At 39.4% G+C, this 21,982-nt stretch overlaps 1 long non-coding RNA gene across 3 annotated transcripts; it reads right to left on the reverse strand.

Annotated features, from left to right (window-relative positions):
• Positions 1–1,459: 1,459 nt before the first annotated feature.
• LOC121086243 lies at positions 1,460–21,887 on the reverse strand. Of its 3 annotated transcripts, XR_005827310.1 has the most exons (6): positions 21,765–21,887; positions 20,619–20,788; positions 20,335–20,470; positions 5,972–6,575; positions 2,717–3,519; positions 1,460–1,674 (listed from the first exon to the last, which is right to left on the reverse strand). It is a non-coding gene; the product is annotated as an uncharacterized LOC121086243 (long non-coding RNA). The 3 variants fall into 3 exon arrangements; XR_005827308.1 differs by lacking the exon at positions 20,335–20,470 and having other exon boundaries at positions 1,460–3,519; XR_005827309.1 differs by lacking the exons at positions 20,335–20,470; positions 20,619–20,788 and having other exon boundaries at positions 1,460–3,519.
• Between the last annotated feature and the right edge of the window lie 95 nt (positions 21,888–21,982).

Below are 21,982 nucleotides of genomic sequence, written 5' to 3' on the forward strand. Positions count from 1 at the left end.
GCGGGTTACCGACACCCGCACCTTGGTCAGTCACCGCGCAGCCTTCCCTCCGCCGGGACGCAGCCTCCGCGTGCCGGGTGGTTGGAATCCTTGCGCGTTTTTTCCATTCCCTTTCCAACTCCCGTATTATTTTGCAAAACCCACGACTAGATGCCATACAGCAATCATGGTCCTGTCACCCCTCTCAACACACAGACAACACTGCTTACCTTCACGGTTTTTTTTCCCTTGCCGCTATGTTCAGAGTATTTCATCAGACCTTTCAGTATGGCACTGAAACCAGTGGGTTTCCTGACAGTTTTTCAAGCAATCAGGACTCCTGAAATGTTGGGTACCGGGTTTTGTGTGTGTGTTTTCTTTTTTTCGTTTTGGGTTTTCTCTCTCTTTTTTTTTTTTTTTTTTTTTCATTATTATATTCCAGAATATGACCCCCATTGGATTCCATTGAGGCCTATACTGTTAGGATAAGGAAGGAGAGATAAAAATAGTTTTTTTTACAGAACTTACCAAAAACTTGTTCTTGGCCATGTCATCTGGCTATTGCAGAGCAGCTGGTAGTTTTTTTGGTAGTGAATGGTATTTCATCAAAGAAAGAAAATTTTTTTTGACATACATACTGAAGGATAATTCTCCTTTTGCACTAAAATGCTCTGATTTGTGTGTTGTATCGTTCCTTCATTCAGAAGAGAGGTAGACTATTGCATGTGGCCTGATTTCAAAAGACAAAAAGCATGCACAGACAGATCGGATTTGGTTTTGTTACCCTCTCCTTAACTCACGCTCTATGAAATGTTTGTGTTGGCACTGAAGTTACGGTAGTGAGGGATAAATGTGAAGCACATCAGTTTAAGGTAGGATACCAATATGGCTTTGTACACCTGATGTATGCTTTTGTGCAACTACATGCAGAACACCAGAAATTCTATGTTAGCCCAGCCAAAACTAGTACGTGCAGAAGAGATCATGGTATAAAGAAAGGAGAAAGGGTTTCCAGCTTGAGAGCTTGTATTCTGCAAAGGGATGAAAGCTGTTGGAGGCTCCCTGTGCAACCGTGGCTCCCTGCTGAGGGATACCCAGCAGCTTCTGGTACAACATGCTATGACACGCTGCCCGCTGGTCCTTCTAGCCCTGCCTTTTGGGTCTTACGACCATAGTGGACCACAGACACTTCCCAACAGAGCTGGAGTAGCATACTAGTGAAATAGGATCTCTGACATCCACAAATGTTGTCAATGACCCTGAGAAGTCTTGGTAATGTACAAGTCCTAAAAGAGAGACGATCTATTTGGGATAGATTTAAAAAAAAAAAATTTTTTTTTTAATATTTTGTTGCTACTGTCATCAACTGGGTCAAAGCAATTTCTGTATTACTCATGGAGTCACATTGCTAATTACTGTTACTCTATTTTCATACTGTCACTTATATTGCATTTGTTTACCAACTCTTCCGGTCAATAAGTCACACCTATTAGAATGTTTTAATAGTGTTCAACAACTGTTTAGTGAAACTTCCAGTTGAACAGTATCCCATCCAGCATACCATTGGATATGACAATGAAAACAGTATCCAGGGGAGCAACAGGAATTACATTTCATGTTTGTTCTTCAGAAGACTGACTGATGCAATGCCTTGGTGCACTGGATGTTGGATTAGTGCAGTTGATAGCTTTTTCTCTGAAGGAAGGAAAGTAATCTTAAAACCATTGAAAAATCAAGCAAGACCGAAATGTTTAGGCTACAGCTGCTTCTATCAGAAAGCACAGCTGTGAAGTGACAAAAACTATATGAGGTGATGAAGTAAGGAATGCAAGTCAGGAGTTGCATTTCTTACAAGCTGTAGTAAAAGTTTAAAGCAGAACATCTAGTGAAATTGGGGCTGGGGGGGAGAAATCTATTGCAAGGGAATACTTTTACTGAGCGGGAATTTAGGTTGTCCAGTTAGTTGTCATGGCATATGGCTAAGAAAATATACCAGCAACAGACTGGAAGTTAATATGGATTACAATGATAGAGTGATTTTTTAGAAATGCTATTTCAAAGTTCCTTTAAATTTTTAAATGAAAGCTTATGCAGCAGTGTAGACCTGTCATATTTGCTTTCTGTATTGTTCCTTTTCTTTTCTCTGAAGCATTTGGTAACTGTTATAAGTCACATGTGACAAATGGCATTTTCCTTCTTACTGATTAATTCTTTCTGTCAGCTGGAGCTGTGCAGGGGTGGAGAGAAGCATTTGCTGTTCAAATATACTTTCTCAAACAAGGTTACATGTGCTTAATGGTTGTTTTAATTAAGTTGCTTTTAAATCTGAGGAATAGATTAATATAATTGGGACATAATAGCTGTACTGAGGAACAGTCTCACAGCATAAGAACATTATGGGCAAAGTTGTTAAGTTAGTTGTAAAAGCCTCATTTTTCAGTGTCTATGATTCTTTACATGCAGGAAGATGGTGAGTATATTAATCCAAAATGTTAGAATGTTGATGGAAGGGGCTAGAATGGTTTGAAACATGGTTAATATAAGTGCAAGTTATCCACTTCACTGTGAGCAAGTGAAGGATTTTGCAAGCAGTTTAACAGTTCATTTACTGCTGACTAAACAGCTGCAAAGCTGTTTGGGTTTTTTTTGTATTAACAGAAGAATTTGTTCCACTAACAGTTTTTATTTAGTAAAGCAGTTATTTTTACTGAGAAATGAAAAAACATTGACCACCTACCTTGGTCAAATTTATATATACACCACATTTAGCTGTTATGAAGATCTGTAGTAATAATGATGAGTATAGAAGTACTAGGGTCTGAAGGGATCTAAAAGAAGTCCTACAAATTTGGGACACAAATTAAACATGTGACAATTAAGTTATATGATGTGTTTTGCTGTGCTGCTGAAGTAATGACCTAATAAAGAATGGTGAAACAAATTATTTTCCCACTGTTAGGGGTGGGAATAAAGGCAGGGTGATTTGCTTAAGGTGGTGTTACATGATGGCTGTAGCAGAGCTGGGAAACTGCACCTTGGCGTTCTGCATCACAGCTTAAGTCCCAGCTGGGTTCTTCTGTGGCACTGACTCCTGCTCAGACATAAAGAAAGCAAACACACTGTGAAGGTATCAGAATAATTAGAACTGAAGAGCCGCTTCCCAGCAGTAAGTCAACTGACTGTATTTACTTGATTGCTATACTTGGCAAACGTCCCCAGGTTACCCCACATTTTCTTAAACATTGGATTGGGACACAGGTTTGGCCTGGAACACATCCCTTACACTGTGTATGCTCCTTCAGATATTGAATGTCCAAGTACACAAGCAACTTCTTTATCACTGTCTTCATTAAAAAAAACAACCAGCCTTACTTGAATTCAAGTACTTCTTGAAACTCTCAGTGCCTCTGTTCCCATTTTTAGAGATTTGGCTGGCTTTCTGCTCTTTCATGTCCTTCCATCTTCTCTTAGTTCCTTTTCACAACCAGTGCTTCTGTTTACTGATGTTTTCTTCAGCTCATGTTGTTGGGGATGTAAAAACTGTAGGAGTTATAAAGCATAGTTTGAAGAGACAAGCTCCAGGTGGAAGATTAGAAAACATTCTGCTAAGCCATTTAGTGGTATTTTCCAATGCACTTGGTATTATCTCAAATCTATTTCTAGCATATAGAACAAAATCCAACTTTAAGACTATACCAGCTTATATACTGTAATGTCTTTGGTAATAGTAAGCCTATGAGTAGCATATGTTCTGAGAGAATTTTGGGGACCATGTTTGTAGTGTTGTCCTTTATATACCCTTTGACAGCGATGTTATTCTGTCCATTCTGCAAAAACACTGTGCTAGCTCACAGCTGCCAGTAGAAGACAGCTGTCTGCTGGGAAGGTTGTTATTACATAAATGTTCTTGAAACTGGTTTACAGTTATAATGTATGTAGAAGAGCTAAATTTACCTCCTACAGTTTTCTTTTTTCATCTGTCTTTTTTTTGGTTTTGTTCTGTGCCAGATTCTACCCTCTGTTCCTGTGAGTACAATGGCTACTATCATCCTCTGCATGCAATCACCCAGGCACGTAACAAGATTGCAAGTACGTTCTTGGAGTACTATCTATATACTGATGCAACTCTGTCCATTTTTATGATATGAAAATGTATCGTCTGTCTTTGAGCAAAGCCACAGACTGCAAGATCCCACGGAAGGACTCTATAAATAATTCCTGGCTTCCTTAGCTCTTAAGTTTCAACAGTCATCTCTGCCTTCCAGAGGATTTCTTACACCCTCTTAAGTTCTGCATTTCAGTGTTTGCACCCATGAAAAGACCCAGAGCCTGCTTCCTGTGGAACTCAGGGCTACTTTTTAAATCTAGAGAAGAGACTTAGCAATGCAGCTCTTGCATTTTTGTAAAACAAATTCTGAAATCTCTGGCAGATCTCTGGAAGGACGTTTGAGTTGCTTTTTTTTATAGAGGTTACATCAACTTGGATTCTTGAAATGGCTGATGTAACGACCAGAATGATGGGACAGTGACCTCTCAGCGAGTCTGTGGGTGATACCAAATTGGGGGGAGTGGTTGATACACTGGAGGGCAGGGCTGCTACTCAGATGGACCTAGTCAGACTGGAAAAATGAGCTAGCTGTTGGGGAATCTCAGAAGTTCAGCGAACGCCAATGCAAAGCCCTGCATCTGGGCTGGCATAACCCCATGCAGCTGGACATGTTGGGAACTGACTGAATGGAGAGCAGCTTTGGAGAAAAGGGGCTGAGGGCCATGGTGGACAAGTTGAATATAAGTCAACAGTGTGCTCTTGCAACATATGTGTCCAGCTGCATACTGGGCTGAATGTAACTGGTAGGTTTGGAGGGATGTGATTCTTCCCATCTATTTGACACTTGTGAGACTACATCTGGAGTTCTGTGTCTATTTTAAGAAGGGCATTGATATGCGTTAGCAAGGCTCATGAAAGCCACCAAACTGTTCTGGGGAGCTGCAGCTCATGACATACAAGAAATAGCTGAGAGCGCTGCATTTACTCAGGTCTAAACATGATGGTGAGGGGAGGTCATACTGCTGTCTACCGCTTGTAGAAAATACGGAGCCAGATTCTTCCCAGAGGGTGCACAAGAGGCAATGAACACAAGTCACAACATGGGAAATTAAATATAGGAAACAAATTTATTTATTTCCACAAAGGGATGGTCAAATACTGAAATAGCTTGCCCAGAGAGGCTGTGGAAACTCCATCCTTAGATATATTCATAACTCAACTGGACATGGCCCAAGCAGCCTGCTTTAATGGGACCTGCCTTGAGTGGCAAGTTGCACTGCAGACTTGCAGGAGTCCCTTACCACCTACGTGATTCCATGATTTTGTGATGTGATAGCAGATAGCTTCAAATTAGCAGATCCACCCTGCCAGGCAGAGACTCCAATAGCACTTTTCCTTTTGCCTAAAGGTTTTCATGAAACTATGTCCTGAAGGGAGGGAAGGCAGTAGGCTTAATCTACTGCAATGAGAAATTTTTGCCATGTATCACTGACTACGCTATGCAAATGCACAGGGGAATTCATCTGTACCGAATTTGAAGAGAGCCGAGACTTCACCTACTTTTATTATCTAGACAGCCTTGTCATAAAGAGGAGCAGTGCCCTTTTCATAAAGAACTACTTCCCTACCATTTTAACTCACTGTTCTGAAATTCCATTTCTATGCCTCTGTCTGTCCTTGTTGACCATTTCTGAATCTTCTTCCAGTTCTTACTGAGACAGGGGGAAGCTGCAGGATTGTATGCAGTATTCAAGGCAAAGACAGAACCTGGATTTATAGAGACTGAGCAGACTATGTTCCACCAAGATGGAAGACACAGAAATGCACGTTATGATTTTGTGTAACTTCTCCTTTTAGTATGCCTAGTGGGTCTTCATTGTCTCCAGATGTTTTAAATTGCTTTAAAATAAAAGGCAGGTTTTTCATACCTGTTTATTTGCTCACCTCCTACTGTTTTGTTCTTCCATCCTGTCAACAGTGCAACACCGTATTGGCCTGGCCTGCTTGCGATATAGCTTGCCTTCATAATTTTTTCTGTTCCCGATGTCTGCCTCCTTGGCTGTGAAGAGTTTTATGGCAATTAGACACTTAGCAGAGGATAAACCCCCTAAGTTATGTGGCCATCAAAGGAAAGGCGGGTAGAATGTAGCCCTTATCTGTTCCAGGCTAATCAGCACAACAGCCATCTGTCTTTAAAACAGCTGAAATGGCATCCAGACTGTTTTGGGAACTGGGAAGTTACTGCATGTGTTGTTGAGAGGCAAAAAAACCCTGGAAGCACTGAGGGATGGGGAGTGTTGGCATTAGCAAGAGCATTTATGAGTAGGAAAGAAGTGAATACCAGAAATCTGGTATCTTAAAGACATGTGGGATCAAAAAGAGGCTCAACAGTGCTGAAGAACTGAGTATGTGTCCCTTGTCAAGCAGGCTGTGGTTATCTTTGTTGGTAGATTGTCTCCCATCTTTGCTCCTAGCTTTTGCAGTGTGGTTGGGATGAGGAGTAACTGAACCAGAGAACTGTCAGCACTAACATCATGATTTGCTATACCTGAAATAAAACAGATACTAGCGAGTCAAAAGATATAATAGCCATTTCCTGAGAAGCGTGCATACAGTGTAAGTCGTTTAAATATTTTAAATATGTTCAGTAAAATGTTTGCTTAGCTGCTATTGTTTAGCCACTAGCTGCTATTTTGAAGCAAGGACTCCCATCTCAACAGAAGGTAAGAGTTTAAGTGCATTCTCAAATCTGGGCCGTCTGTCATGACGAACATGTTATTAAGTCTTCTATGCAGGCCTATTTTCCACGGCATTTGGAAGGCAACAAACGCCATGGGTACTATATAATATAAACAGTTTAGAGTAATTTATGTATCCAGTAATTATAAAGACTTAAGCTTATGCTTCTTTGCAGTATCCATCATTGGCTTAAGAATACTTTTTCCTAAAACTGGAAAAGATTTTGTGATTCTACAGGCTTTTGTATTTCCTTAAAAGTGATCAGTTATCGACCAGAGAAGGCACGTTCAGGACGCTTCAGAGCAAAAGAGTTGTAGACTTATTGTCAGGAAAAGCTAAGAAAACTGTTGAGTCTGAAGGTAGCTGCTGAAGTGAAGTCCCAGTAGCTTGTAAATATGACAGTGCTCAGGGAAGAGGATGATTCTTAATTCTGTTTACAGAGTTCAGTGAATCTTCAAAGACATACAGAAACGCTGCATAATTTCCACTGTACAAACTGAAAACTAGGACACCAGTGGGTTTGGCAGTCTCAAGCTTTGATTGTTCTTTTTGGTTTTGTTTTAATACAAGGAATATGACTGATCCAAACACATAAATTGCTTCCTTGTTTTTTTTTAAAAATACACAAATTCCTCATGGTGATAATGTGTTTACTGAATTTCATAGACAGCCACCTAGAAGAACTCTTGTCTGCAGGTCCTGTAACTAATAAAGCTCACACAATCCTAAATACATGGAGGGCCTGTATGCTTTAAAAAAAACATGTATGAAGAATCTTGTTCCTATGTATAAAGTTTTTATAAGTTTCAACTGCATATGAGTTGCCATCATAAAATTAATACACCAAATGCTATAAACGACCCAATTTGTACTAGCAGTGATGGAACCATTATCCTCCTTGTATTTACCACACAGAGTAAGGCAGTTTGCTGTACTGTGTGTAGCGGGCCTTGCCACCTGGCGTCACGATGTGCAAGACAGCAAGAAAACATGGGAGCAAGAACTCAGTCACAGTAAAGCTTTAAAAAGAATAGTTTCCTCTTCAACTGTTAGATACGTAAATCTTGCTAAATGGATTTAAATTCTTTAAAGCACTTATCCTAAAATATATGTAGCATCAAGTCACAGGTGATCTCAAGGATCAGCAGTCAAAAGATGACTAGTCACAAAGCAGTTCATTCCTCTGAGGCCACCTTTGGTAACTTCCCAGTTTCAAATTTATGTTACAGCTTTCACTCATTACCCTTTCAGAGCTCGCACAAATAAACAGACAGATTCTCAAATAGCCATTTTACAGTGATCATGAAGCTCTTTCAGATGGCAAGTACTAAACGTATTTGTACCTTTTTATAGAGTAAAACTTAGTGCATTCTAATTTTTTATATATTAGTTATAAATAAACTCAGTTATTTCACCATCAGTATTCTCATCTAAATTATGCTGCATGGTAGATATTTTGTCTAGCTTTGTTTTGTGACTATGGCACCCCAAAAAATAGGAATAATATGGTGCTGCATACAAAATTTTATGTTGACCATATTCAGATTATCTTTTAAAATAAAGAGTTTATGCATACTTGACACTTTTACTTCACAGAGCAGAACAGTACTCCATACATGGAGTATTCTGAATTTTATGTGTGGTCTGCACATAAGATCCACATACTTGAACGTAATGGTGATTTGCTATTGCTGTGAGAATACTAACCTTTTAGTTTCCTAATTGTTTGGAACTCTTTAATGCCATGTTAATGTTTTCATGTTGCTGTAGTTATTTCTGTTCTCAGAAAGAGGAAAAGATAAACCCTTATTAGTTTATGGACCATGTAATCCCTAGGAAGGATTTGCCAGGAACAGATAATCTTTGCTTGTGTCCAAACCTTATTTAGAACAGAGGGTCAAGGCAAGGTATACCCAAACTTAATTACATAAGCAATTCTAATTAATATTTATTCTGTAAAATATCATACTGAATTTTTGTTTAATTTGTGCTTTCTGACAACCACCAAAACCCCCACCTGTATAATATTTATTTTAAAAGAAAAAAGTCAGTACTGTCCATCACTTTTTCAAATGCATGGGTGTTCAAGGATAATTGCGTGCTGAGATGCTGCTGAAGGTTCACTTTCTTCACTTCAATCAAGTAGCATTTTCATTTATTAATTTTTGTTGAAGCAACAAATAGTTTGCCTATGGATGTGTGCAAACATGTTTTGCATACGCATGCAATGAAGTAGAATTAAAACATAAAGCAGAGCAGTTGATTCTCTGTAATGACTTCAGCCTGGATCCTAAGGAAAGGAATGCATCTTCCTTTGGACAGAAAGTAAGCACTAAATAACATAACCACTAAATGATCACTTCGTCATATAAAGAAAGAAGTATTTTGTACCATAGCACATATATTGCATTCCCCCTTCAGTTTTCTGTAATGTGCATAATTAGCTGATTATCCTGCGACTGGAAGGATTGGGATTAGGTGGGTCCTTTTATGATCATTATGACTGCAAGTTGAAGGAAGAGGAGGAGCTGCAGCAGTCCTAATTTTACTTGAAATACTGGCCTTAGGAACTTCTGTGAGAACACTGAGCAGCACAATCCCTTAGAGAAGGGTTGCCATTGAAACAAGTGTAACTGTTTACTGGTAGGGATTTTTAGGGTCTTTGAGTTTTGTTTTTCATCACTTGGTTCTGGCCTCTGCCCATCACATTTTCTTCTTCAGCTTCTTAAATCACTTGCCGTTTATTCAAAGACCTGAAGGTCAGATCATCTCATCTGACTTGTATTCCATAGGCCCTGAAATTTCTTGTACCAGCCCAAGTAATTTCTCTTTGAGCAAGGCATATTTTCTATCCACTTAAAGCATATAATTAAATTTGGAGTCACACAATTTTAGAAGATAAGGAACTTCCTGTTCTGTTAACAGAACATCTTGTAAGGGGCCTGTGGCCAGAAAAAAGTTCCATCAAGAGTAAGCACTAGAAGCAGAGATGGGACAGCCTGATTAGGGTAGGGTTTAAAACTGACTGACTTAGAGTAGGATGGGACTATGCATGTTTGAAGTGGCTCATATTTTTATAGTAAAAATAAGATTTAATAAAGAGAAACTTTTTTGGTGGTTTATTCATTAAAATATTTGTTAGAGGTAATAATTTGGGAGAGCCTTTGAGAAAAGGAAGGAATGGCAGTAAGTTCAATATTAGATGTTTCAACTGACAACCAAAGTAACTTTAGTCTTCAGAAAATACAAATAAAGTGTAAACGATATTTACTACAGGTTACAGTGTCCTCAGTTAAACCAGCACACTCCTCCTATCTCTAAAAGGTAACAAAGAAAAATGTGTAAAACTCTCTGGTATCTCAGATTCAACAGTTTACAGAAGAACTTACATTTTCACGTAAACAATCACTGCAATAGCTGCCCAGGTTTAAAAACTGAAAGCTTAATCTTACAAATTTAAATAACGAGACCCAGGATAACCTAAGCTGTATACAAAGTGGCAAGGTGGAGAATAAACTTGGAAAAGCCCAGCTCCTTGTCTTATTTTCTGTTCTTTAAAGTGCTAGAGCTGCTTATTCTATCAAGAGCAATGCTGTAGTTTTAAAGAAAGGCTGACATGCCCAAACTATATGTATGTAGAAAAACCTCAGAAGGCAGGCAACATTTCCTTTTAAAATAACTTCTAACAATGACTTAGCATAATTACACATGCTCCAGACTGAGGTCTGGAAGGTTAACTCGCCCGTCAATTTAAAACCGCCTTTTGTGTAGAGCCAACGGGTGGGGTGCTGCGCTGTGGAGTACAGCATGGGAATTAAAACCCACCCATCTAAGGCTTGGTTGGAGTCTTACAGCATACTAGCTCAAAACTACAAACACAAATGCAAAACTCTTCTTGAAGCACAAGTGGTTGGAAACACAAAAATGGATTTAAAAAACATTTAAAGAGCATGAAATAAATGAAAAGTTGTAAAGGTATGAGAAACAGGAGGACTCTGCCTGTTGTAGCAACTTCTGTCTTAATGGCAGTGCAATTCTGTTGCAATTGCAATTGTTTCCTAAAAACATTCCTTTCTTACTTCATGTATCCTGCCTTGTAATACCCATGTGCACTAAGATTGTTGTGAAAGGTCTTGCAGCTCCATCAGTGCCATTATTTGTAATGGCCACTGTAAAATGCCAGCTCCTCTGGATTCTCTTCCATGCTTCACAAAAAACTCTGTGAAATTAAGTATATTGTGCTAGTCTACTGTCACAGAACTCTTATCACTTCTGAAATCATGTATATTTATAGAAGTAATTAGTATATACCTAGATGCTTACAGTACAACTCACAGCTGCAGTTGTGTCAGCACTACTACATTAGGCAGCGGTAACATAGTAGTTTATGGAGCAGTATGCATACTGGGTAATACTGACTCTTTCAGATGAGAAGAAAATGTGCTAACCTTATTTTTCCAGGTATTCTTCAGAATAATTCCCTGTGGAATCACTAACTTCTAATGACTGTGTTTATATAGCAAGTTTAGTGGTAAATAATCAATGAAATCCCTGAGATTTTATAATAGAATCATATCGGTTTGAATACCGAGATGCTGGACTGAGGGATGCAATGTATGATTAATGAAAGAAAATACCTTCTTAGGGTGTTCATGGCAGCATTCGTAGCATCACAGGATGGTTTGGGTTGGAAGGGACCTCAAAGATCACAGTTCCAACCCCCCTGCCATCAGCAGGGACACCTCCCGCTACAGCAGGCTGCTCAAAGCCCCATCCAAAGCATTTTCATGCTTTTCTGCTCTACTTCTATGATTTCCTTAATATGTTAATCCTCCTAGTTTGACACACAACAATTAAAATACTGTTTTGAAATATTTTTCTTTTGATAGAATCTCAATTATGAAGTACTCTGGGTTTCTTTCTGATTTGAAACAAAGAATCTGCTCCTCCATAACAGAAGTGAAAGGAAAACGTACAAGTTTCTAATATCTAGTTTTGACACACTTTTTTAAAGTTTCAGTTGCTGAAAGAAGACTCCTCTCTCCCCTGCCCTCTGAAAAAGTTGTATTTTGAATCCTGTATTTCAGTAGTGATTGTAAAGAAAACACAAAAACCCTCTAATCAGTTTGATGCTCAGCCATATAAAACCAGAAATAAAGTAGAACAGAAATGCCTCAGCTAACTTTGTTCTCCTTTGATTTTCTGTCAAAAGTATTTTCTTTGAAAGAACCTAGTCAAGTCTGGCCATGCCTTATTTAAAACTTTACTTAAGGTCAGTCAGGTTTTCAGTTTATATGTAAAATTGTTAGCTTTGTAATGTGGCTTTTGTTTCACTAGGTTGTAGGAGACAGGTTATCAAAATTATTTTGGTTTTCAGTATGGTCTCCAACATGAAGTAGAATGATATAAAGCAAAAAAGTAAACTTTACTGTTAAGGACTTGAAACTCCAATTCCTTGGAATGTGCCACAGGTAAACCTGAAGAATTCCTTTAGTACATTTTTATAGTCAGTCAGCTTGAAAATACTTTGCTATTTTTAATAGTGGTTATAAACCTGTTTTGGATGACTGACTGACCTTTTGGAATAAGGATGACAGTTAAGACCTGCTGATGGGATAGCTGCTTTTACTGTTTGCAGGAATTAAGGTACTGGTCCACAACTGAGTGTTGTCGTGGCTGGTTCTCTCTGTGAAGGGGCTGAGCTTCCTCCATAGTATAAGGAGAGGGTTAAGCGTTCCTAAGAGCCAATATGATGATCGGGAACTTTATATTTTAGACATGTGAATATAGCAAAGCAAGGCAGAGACGTGTAACATTTAGCCATTTTGACATAAGACTGCAGGGAAGCAGACACAGTGCCAACGTGTTAATAGCTTTCAGGATGAGAGAGACAGTTTAGAGGCTCTGAAGAGATTTAACCTACTTAGCTCACCTACGAAAAAATAATCTGATTGCCAGATTAGAGGTTTGTAAGGAACTACTGCCTCCACTCTTTCTGTTGAAATTGTGAAAAGAATTAGTGTCTCTTAGCAACAGAGAAAGAAACACACACCAGTGACACTCTAGCTTGTGATTAGGATACCGGACTGCAAAAAGAGAAAACCTGGCTTGATCCCCGCTTGTTTATGCAAAGGTCTCCTGCAAAACTTCCTTCAGAGAGATCGTTCCTGCAAAGAGCACTCTAACTGGCCAAGTGCATGTCTGTGTTAGCATTTTAGTTTGGCTCAGAAATGAGCCAAATTGATTGTCCCCAGGTACCGTGCTTTGGTTCATTTTAGAGTCATCTCAGAGCACGTGACCTGTATTCCCTTGGGGGAAAATTAGACAGGAAGGTGTGCTCCAACCCGTATGTTCAGACTAAAGCTATTGCAAAGTAAAACCCCTGAAACGTGCATTGGTGCTGAGCATTTGACATCCACGCAACTTTTGCTCTACAAATGGGCTTCTTTTGGACTAGTCTGCTTGGCTGAAGTAGGCACGAGTATGTGCAAAGACAGGAGAGTCAGCATACACCTTGCTCCCTGGCCTCTCTGGGACAACTCTTATTAAATGTACACTCGAAGAAGTCACACTAATTTAACTTTTACATTACTAAGAGATTGAAACCTTCTAGATCTTGGCAAAGCTAAAAAAAAAAAAAAAAAAAAAAAAGGTTTCTTTGCTATTCTGGCAGAGAACTCTCCCTGCATACAGAGGTATTTTTCCATTCTGCCTGTGTTATTTGCTAAAGCCCACTCTTTAACGGAGTTAATTATAAACCACTGTTTTCCCCTCCCACATCTTCTTTATGGGTAGATTTAAACCTCATATATAACCTGTGCTAGAAAAGAGATCAATTCACTTTACCCATATTGCATCTTTTCAGTTACACTAAAATTCTCTAGCATTAAACATTTGTTGTGGTTAACCTCTAAATATAAACCCAAGCAAATAAGGACAGGACTACAGAGGTGAAAAATCAAGTTATTGAATCTAACAAAAAACTCCAGCTCTAAAGTACAGCTACAACAAGCATTATATGTTGAATAAAACACTTCCTGAGATTCATGCTTACAGTAGATGCAGTCATAATCTCTGTCTTCCAAAGGAAGTAATCAGACACACCTTACACTGTTAAATTAATCAGCACAGCCAGTTACAGAAAATGATAAAATTAAGACCTGATGTAAACAGATGAAGTTCATGATAATGGGTTAGCTAGTTACAACAGTGGTATAAATATTATATTAGCAAATAGGGCAGAAAATAGGTGCAATTTTCCTCAGCTTTATCTCCAATATCTGTTTAGAATGTACAAGTAAGACAACAGTATAGAGAAAATGGAATAGAATGAAATGATCCAATAAATTAAGTGGGCACAGATTGCTACATTTAAACCTTCTTAATCACAATAAATAATAAGATTATTTCTAAAGGGTAGGATAAGTCCTGATATTATTTTCTTTCGGAAAACTGTAAACACTAACATAATATTAACAAATCAAAAATTAATAGCTTCTCGGAAAGAAAGGAGTTGACAAATTAATACCTTTGTGATGTGCTTTCCTTGAATCCCTGAAGTAACTTGATACATATAAACCAGTATCTCATTTTTCAAGAGATGTTCTGCACTCTCAGCAAGTGTCCTTAGCTCACTGGACATGAAATAAGGTGCTGTGAGAACTGCCCGCAGAACTACCTGAACTTCTGGCTACTCATTACCCTAGCCAAAATTACCTATAATTAGCTGGACTGGATCAGGTATCATTAAACCAAGAACGGAAGCAATGTATATGATTCCTATTGAAATACAACCTTTACATCCAGACAGATACATTTGTCTGATAGTGAATTTTGCAAATGTGTGACTCCCTTAAGAAAATGGTAAAGCACCTTAAAAGATTTACAGATCTTAAGGGTATGCAATGTCAAGGCTCAGTAAGCTGGAAAACTGAAGTTAATCTAGCGAGAGCTTAGAAAGCAGCACTCTTATTTGTATCAGTGTCTCAAATGTATTTACTCTTTAGTATTTCTTGTCTGAATTAATACAAAATGCCCTACATCTTCCATTTCATTTTAAAATCACATTTTCAAAGCTCTCTGTATGGGTCTGCAAATTAACCTTGAATTTGCTAGTCCAGCAACAAGTTTTGTTTGCATATTTTCATACTTTGGACAACTAACACTTAGGAAGGATGTATTAGCTAGGCATCTTCATTGTGATGGTTAAAGATTTAACTACTGCACTTTTGGGACAGTGAACTTGAAGAGTGGGTTTGGGTAGCTGCTCTAGAGGCACTTTCAGGTATGGCTTCATGTGGTTCCAGTTTTGCCACTCTCTGTTTAAACTGTGTGACAACATCAGGAGACAGTCTAAACTGTAATATCACCGATAGTCTGAGAGGCACATCTGGGTTTTTTTCTTTTTTTTTCCTTTTTCTTCTCCTTGCTGAAGTGAGGTGGTGCATTTTGATTTGTTTCCAAACACATTGAGGGGTCTGAGTAACTTAGGGAGTAAAGGTAGCTGGGGGCAGAGTGGGGGCAGAGATCCATCTCCCACATGCCCATCATAACCCTTGCTACTCTTAAGAGAAGGTTAAAAGCAGAGACTGGCACTCCCTCCCCTCCACTTTCTTTTTCCTGGCTAACAGAAGATCTCTAACAGGTCACCCATTTTGAAAAAAATGGTTCTCTTTTCCGTTCGCATCCTTATTAGACCAGTCATCCATAACTTCCTCACACTGCAAGATATTTTACTCCTGATTATCCTCTGAGGCTACTCATAAGGCCCGAAGCTAATGTTCATGATGGTGACTGCCATTAACAAAGTTCAACTAGCTCCACTTAGTACATCCGTTTTCTGTGTGCTAAAATACTGTGCTGAAATTGCTTCTCTTTTCTTTTTGTAATTCAAGCCCTTTCTCATTTGGAATCTTCCAGCCTAAAGGAACTGTTACTTTCCTACTTTGTGTGAGTCCGGTAGGGCACGCAGCGGGGCACCTGTGGGGCTGCGGCTCCCCAGCGATGGGGCTCTGGCTCCCCAGGGTTGTTTTGCTGTGGATTACGATTGAGACATTGAAACAAACCGAAGGTCCTCTCTATTGTATACTAGTGTTTATTTTTAACGTAATGGATATGACTGATGGGTTTCTACACTAACTCCTATGCAAAAACCCACAGGTGTTTCATTGGCTTCAACAATTTCCAACAATGTTTTAACAAGCAAGAAATCTTAATAAAAAAAGCTAAGTAGTTTCCTAAAGAAAATAAAAATATTCATAACTAACATCAGGTTCATATTATAAAAGTTACAGTTTTAACTTGCCTTGTAGCTGTTCTCCAAATACCCTGTTGCTCGTCCACCACCATCAATTTCTTCATGATAGCAGAAATCACTTCTCTGCTAGGGCATTACCTTTGTATGCCAACAGTAAATGAGCTATATCTGAAGCGTGGTGGTTAGAATACCGAGTCACAAAACTTTGCAACATGCCATTTGTGTAGGAACATATTGTTATGCTCTTTAGCTCAATTCTAAAGATAACTAAATAATATATAGACCTGTAAGAAAGAATAAACAAAAAAGTCAAAAAACCTGCCAAAACTCTTTCTACAGAGGTAACTGTTGCCTAGTATAGGATATTCTGTTCTTGTATGGCTTTCAAAAATAAGAGTATAGATTGATGTGTTTGTTGTTTAAAAAACAAACAAAAAAAATTAATCTCATTTTCAAGGGTCAAGCCCATAATCTGACTTGCAACTGCTGGAAATGGCAATGTACAAAAGGAAAAGCTTTTGCTGCTTCAGTAATGCAGGGAGTTAGGGTTTTCAGCAGCATGGTATGCACATGATAGAGCAGATAAAATACCACAGATTTCGTAACTTGCATGCAATACTCAATGTTTTACCATGGAGATATTAAGAATCCACCACTACCAGCCAAAATAAAACCTAATACTGGCAATCCTGTTGGTGGGAGTCCTCCTTCATGCACTGGCCAGCCACAAAAATGTGCAATAGATCTACCTATTTTGGTCAGAGTGATGCTCACACATCTCTGGGTATCCTAAGCAAAAGAGGTGTCAAGTACTGGCAGAAAATAAAACAATATTGTGGGCACCCCAGAAAAACAAGCAAAAGCCCCATCAACTGCATACTGACTTTTAGAATGGATTACGTTAAACTATATTTAATCTACACATGATTATTTAAAATAAAGGGCATTATTTTGGTTAAGTCACTTGCCTTTGGAAAGGAACTGTTCATAATTTAATTCAGGTCTGTTTTCTGCAGGTTTCTCTTCTCGTAAAGATATAATATGGCTCAACTGTTTCAATCTGCTTAATTCAGGTCAATACTCCCGAGAATGCCTTCACCAAAACAGTTCTGCATTTCATATTCTTGTTTTGTACAAAGCTCTATCTTGGTGAACTATTTATAGAACTTATATAGATATTTTTTGTTATTGAATATTTCCTTTGGTAGTAGCTAAAACATATATATTCATGTCTGACCAAACCTGTTTTTACAGATGATAAAAAAAATGTATTTTTTTAAATTTACCATTTTAACTATTCAGGGAGATTTTTTTTTTCCTTCCCAAAATACACATGGGAGTTGGAATAAGTATATATTCCATATCTAGTTATATTCCATAACCACTAGAAAAAAAGCAATGTCATTGCATATATATATATGACATAGAATTCTGGGTCTCGGAAAGAAACGAGGCCTTGAATCAAATTAAAAAAGTAATTCAAATCAGTCAAAACATCAAAACCAAAACAGTTTTGATGGGAATACATTCCTGGAATGATCTCTACACAGAAATAACTTATTTATATCAGAAATTCCAGTGAACTGTAATCCTAATGTCAGAAAGTGTTGCATGATAAGAACTTCAGATGCTGCATATACAGGAATGCGCTGAAAAAAACTTGTCTTCCACTTAAGTAAAACTATCATTCACAGCTTTGTAATCCTCCTGATCAGGGAGCACATAATAAATATGGGTTCCAAAGCAATTTACTTTATAACATTTGAATTAGAAAATTCAGACTGGTTTTGTTGTGTTTTCTTTCCAAAATTTTTTTTAGAGTTCAAGAGAAGTCCCTTTTCTTGCTTTGTTTTGTAAGCTAGTTGTGGGGAAAAAAAATGTTTAAAAAGCTGGCCATGTTTTTGAAAAAGGTATCTGCAAAAATGTCTTAATTTCTATTTTCTCTAAAGTGCCAACTCTTCCTTTGCTCAAAATATCACTTTACTTAAACAAGGGAATTCACAAAAATTAACTACTCAATCATAAAACTTAAAATATTATATAATTTAAGATAAACAAAAAGGAACACATCTTCTTGTGCAGTAATGCAGTGGAAAGGATAGAGTATGTATTTTCTTCTTAGTAACTAGTATTTAAAAAAATCTATGATTGCATGTTTTTCAGGCTGTAGCTTGGCTGAATCTGAAAACAGACATGAACACAGCAAGCCTGGAAGACAGGACGAACCAGTGGCGGAGCAACAAAAACTCTGGGTCTCCAGCCTTCCAGCACCTCAAGGGGCCAACAGAAAAGCTGGAGAGGAACTTTTTACAAGGGCGTGTAGCAACAGGCCAAGGAGGAATGGCCTTAGACTGAAAGGGGGTTGATTTAGATGAGATATTGGGAAGAAATTCTTCCCTGTGAGGGTGCTGAGGCGCCGGCACAGGCTGCCCAGAGCAGCTGTGGGTGCCCCATCCCCGGCATGTCCAAGGCCAGGCTGGACGGGGCTGGGAGCCACCTGGGTGGGTGGGAGGTGTCCCTGCCCGTGGCAGGGGGCTGGGACTGGGTGATCAGTGACTGAATCTTCAGTACAGTTTGGGTATTCTTGGAATGCAGGACACAGTTCTTCAGTTTAAACACTTCTTTGAATAACTAATGAGTTAAAAACTCTGCTATCCTAAGGAATTTCAGTCAGGAAGAGAAAATCATTATAAAATCACAACTGTTGTCATTTACCTCAAGCTAATAAATATATAGACAGACATAACAGAATGGTAACGAGCATCAAGATGAAAAACATAGCTATTACTTAGTAACAGTGACAATCTTACAAGATTTTTATAATTTTGAAGAGAATAATCCATTGTGACTTAATACTGCAACTTCTGCCACTTAAGTGCTGCGTAATTCAGTTTATTTCTCTCATATATTATCTTCTGAGGTCTTTGTCTATTTCAGGACACTGTTCAAAGCCATTTTGCTGTTGCCAGCACAGCTGTTTGCATGGCTGCAAGGTGAACCAGATCAGGGAGCCTTTTAGTTGAAACGTGACCCCTACGGTCCTCTTGTGCCAACTCCCTACTGCACCCCCCTGCCCTGCCCCAAATTCTAGCACTTGAAAAAGAAAGAGGGCAAGAGAGGTGTAGGAACATAAGAAGTTTTATGATGGAGAAGCTGTGTCACTGCTTCTGCTGCCAAGTAACCCATCCTGACCTGCAAAATTCCAATTTCTGATTAAACAAACAAAACAAAACAACAAAAAAGGAGTTGCAATATCTGGTTTGGATTTAAGGTAAAAGTAATGAAAAAAGGATAATGGGACACAGTTAACAACTGTTGTTCAGACTGTACCTTTCAAGATTTTATAGGAATGTACTTTTAAAGGAGAGTCTCCTAAATATATGGCATTCTAAATTTAAAATCTAGACTATGATAGCAAAAACACAAATAAAAGGTGACAAAATTTCCCTGGGATTTAAAAATAAACATATCAGAAATTAAAATACTTCAAATGTAGTGATACATACTACGATTTCACCATAGCCTGTCCTACAAAACGTTAGTCTGTTTTTTCAACTTGAAACTTGGGATATAGAATGCCCTTAATGCAACTTTGAGGAGGTTTTTGGTCAGTGTTATAAAAGCAACTAAAACATGCTTCTTACTAACAATTTCACCATAGTGGCTAAGTTTATCACAGAACACCTGTTGTTCTCCAAAGTGTGGAAAAGCTCTGTAACTTCTAGTTATACCTAGTACCTTAATTTTCTCCTTCATAATTAATGATGTCAAATAATTAACTCTGTTTGTTCAAGATCATCAGTACAAACAGTGATGAAACATCTGTCATCTTAAAACTCCTTTTAATATGGCAGAAGGGTAATTCTCCAAGACAGCAACTGCAAGATTGTCTAGCTGACTTTAGCCATGTTCTAGCAGTATACCAGGGTAATTCCTTTTTGATACATAAATACATTTCCAAATGCCTTTAAAAAAAAATTTAAGCTCTCTCACACACAACAGTAACGAAGTTCCATTCTTCATCACCGTATAACTACATCAGCAGTTGAAATGGTCAAAAAAATTATTGGGTAAGTTTATGTAAGCTTTCACAAGTAATATTTTAAAATGAAAGGTAATGAATTTCTATAAAAGGATTAATTGTCATCAGTTAACTCATGAAAAGTTACCTCAAGATGGTTTAACTACTATTTTTTTCCTCCAAGCAGTTATTATATCATGTAATTAACATAAACAAGGAAGAGAATTACTTGTTACTCTTCTGAATTTAAGTTATATAAAAGCTAAAAATATTACTTCCCCAAAAACTTACTTGGTTAGGTGTTTATGTTCTTTATCTTGTCACAATCTCAAGGTATTCTGCACATCTTGTACCCATCAGTGAAACCGTGACTTTACAGCTCCCACTTTAACACCGCGCCATGGCAGACACAGCTGTGCTTCTAAATCTGCTTTGTAAGGTATAACTTGTTATACCACCCCAATAGTGTGACAGCTTGGCCAATAACCTCTTAATTCTAACACAAAACTTACTTTGTTTACCAAGTATTTGATAGGTAGGGTATTTGTATAGAATTTTTAGTAACTTAACTTTACCTGATGCAATTTGCAGACTCACTTTTGCAGTCTGTATTACATCTGAAACATTCCTAAGACCAGTCAGCCCATCAGTGGAGTTTTCAACAAGCCGTTCTCTAAAGGTGAACAGTATGTAGCCAATCCTAAGAGCAGGCTTAGAAAAATCAGCAACGTGATTTATATAATACCTATAAATCGAAAGGATTAACAGTTAGGATTAATATTTTCATCGTGTTACTACCAGTGGAAAGATTTTACCTCAGCAATGGTTGTTCTGGGCGAGAATGATCACGCTGCTTCCTTTAGGCTGCTCAGTGTTCAAATAATTGCCAGCTGGAACTGGATAAGCCTTTTAACCATTTTTATGGTCCATTTCATAGTTTATAACCCATGAGCATAGTTATTGTTCTGTGCATGATTTTTTTTTACTTTTTGTTCCTCTTGCCCCGCTGTACTTCCAGCAGTAAGCAAAAGCCCAATTCTGCGTTAAGCCCTTCGGGACTTTTAAATTTCATCCTGTACACTTAAGCACTAACTAATTAACATGTGACTGCTGCCATTACATTGCTGCTTGGCTTCAGAACCCAGTTGACAGGCCAGCGCGGTCGGTAATTACACGCGGTGGCAGCGGGACGCCCCCTGCGCGGTTCTGCCCCACGGGCTACGCCGCTGTCTCACGCGGGCTTTTTATATTTCGTTTCTGGGGCCGCCCGTACAAGGCCGGTCAGCTGCACCACCGACAGTGTTATCATTAACGCTAACGCACGAGAGGCATTAATTAGCACGCGTGTGCGCGGCGGGGGAAGCGGCAGCCCCCTTCACGGTCCGGCCGGCGGGCGTTACCACCCGGCAGCGGCGCCTGCACAGGCACGCTGCGGGAGCTCCAACGGCCCGAGGGGCGCCGCCGGCCCCCGCCCTCGCGGGCACCCACCCGGGGGGGGGGCGGGCGCAGCCGGGCCCCGTTGCCCGCTGCCACGGCCGCGGCACACAGCCGGCCCCTGGCGCTCCGCCCGCTCGCTACCGCCTCCCCCGGGCCCGGACCCGCCGGGTTGGGGCCCGTCATAGAGCCCCGGGGCGCGATGCCCCCCCGGCCCCGCACGGGGCGCGCACACCGCCGGCGCCCGCCACCGGCCCCACAGATGCGCAGTAGCACCTGCGCCGTACCGGAACAAACGGCTAACGTCACCGGCATCCCATAGGGCGCCGCGAGCAGGCCGCCTACGTCAGTCTATTTCCGGGACAGCCAAGGGAAGGTTTAAACGGTCGCGGCGGCGCTTCCGAAGCGCGGCCGCTACTTGTCCCATTGCCACACGGGGCGCTGGGGGGGAGCCCCGCGTTGCCGCCCTCTGATGAAAAAGGGGGCGGGGACGCTAGGCAGCCAG

This window comes from Falco naumanni, chromosome 4 (genome assembly GCF_017639655.2).
Source record: "Falco naumanni isolate bFalNau1 chromosome 4, bFalNau1.pat, whole genome shotgun sequence".
Taxonomy (NCBI): domain Eukaryota; kingdom Metazoa; phylum Chordata; class Aves; order Falconiformes; family Falconidae; genus Falco; species Falco naumanni.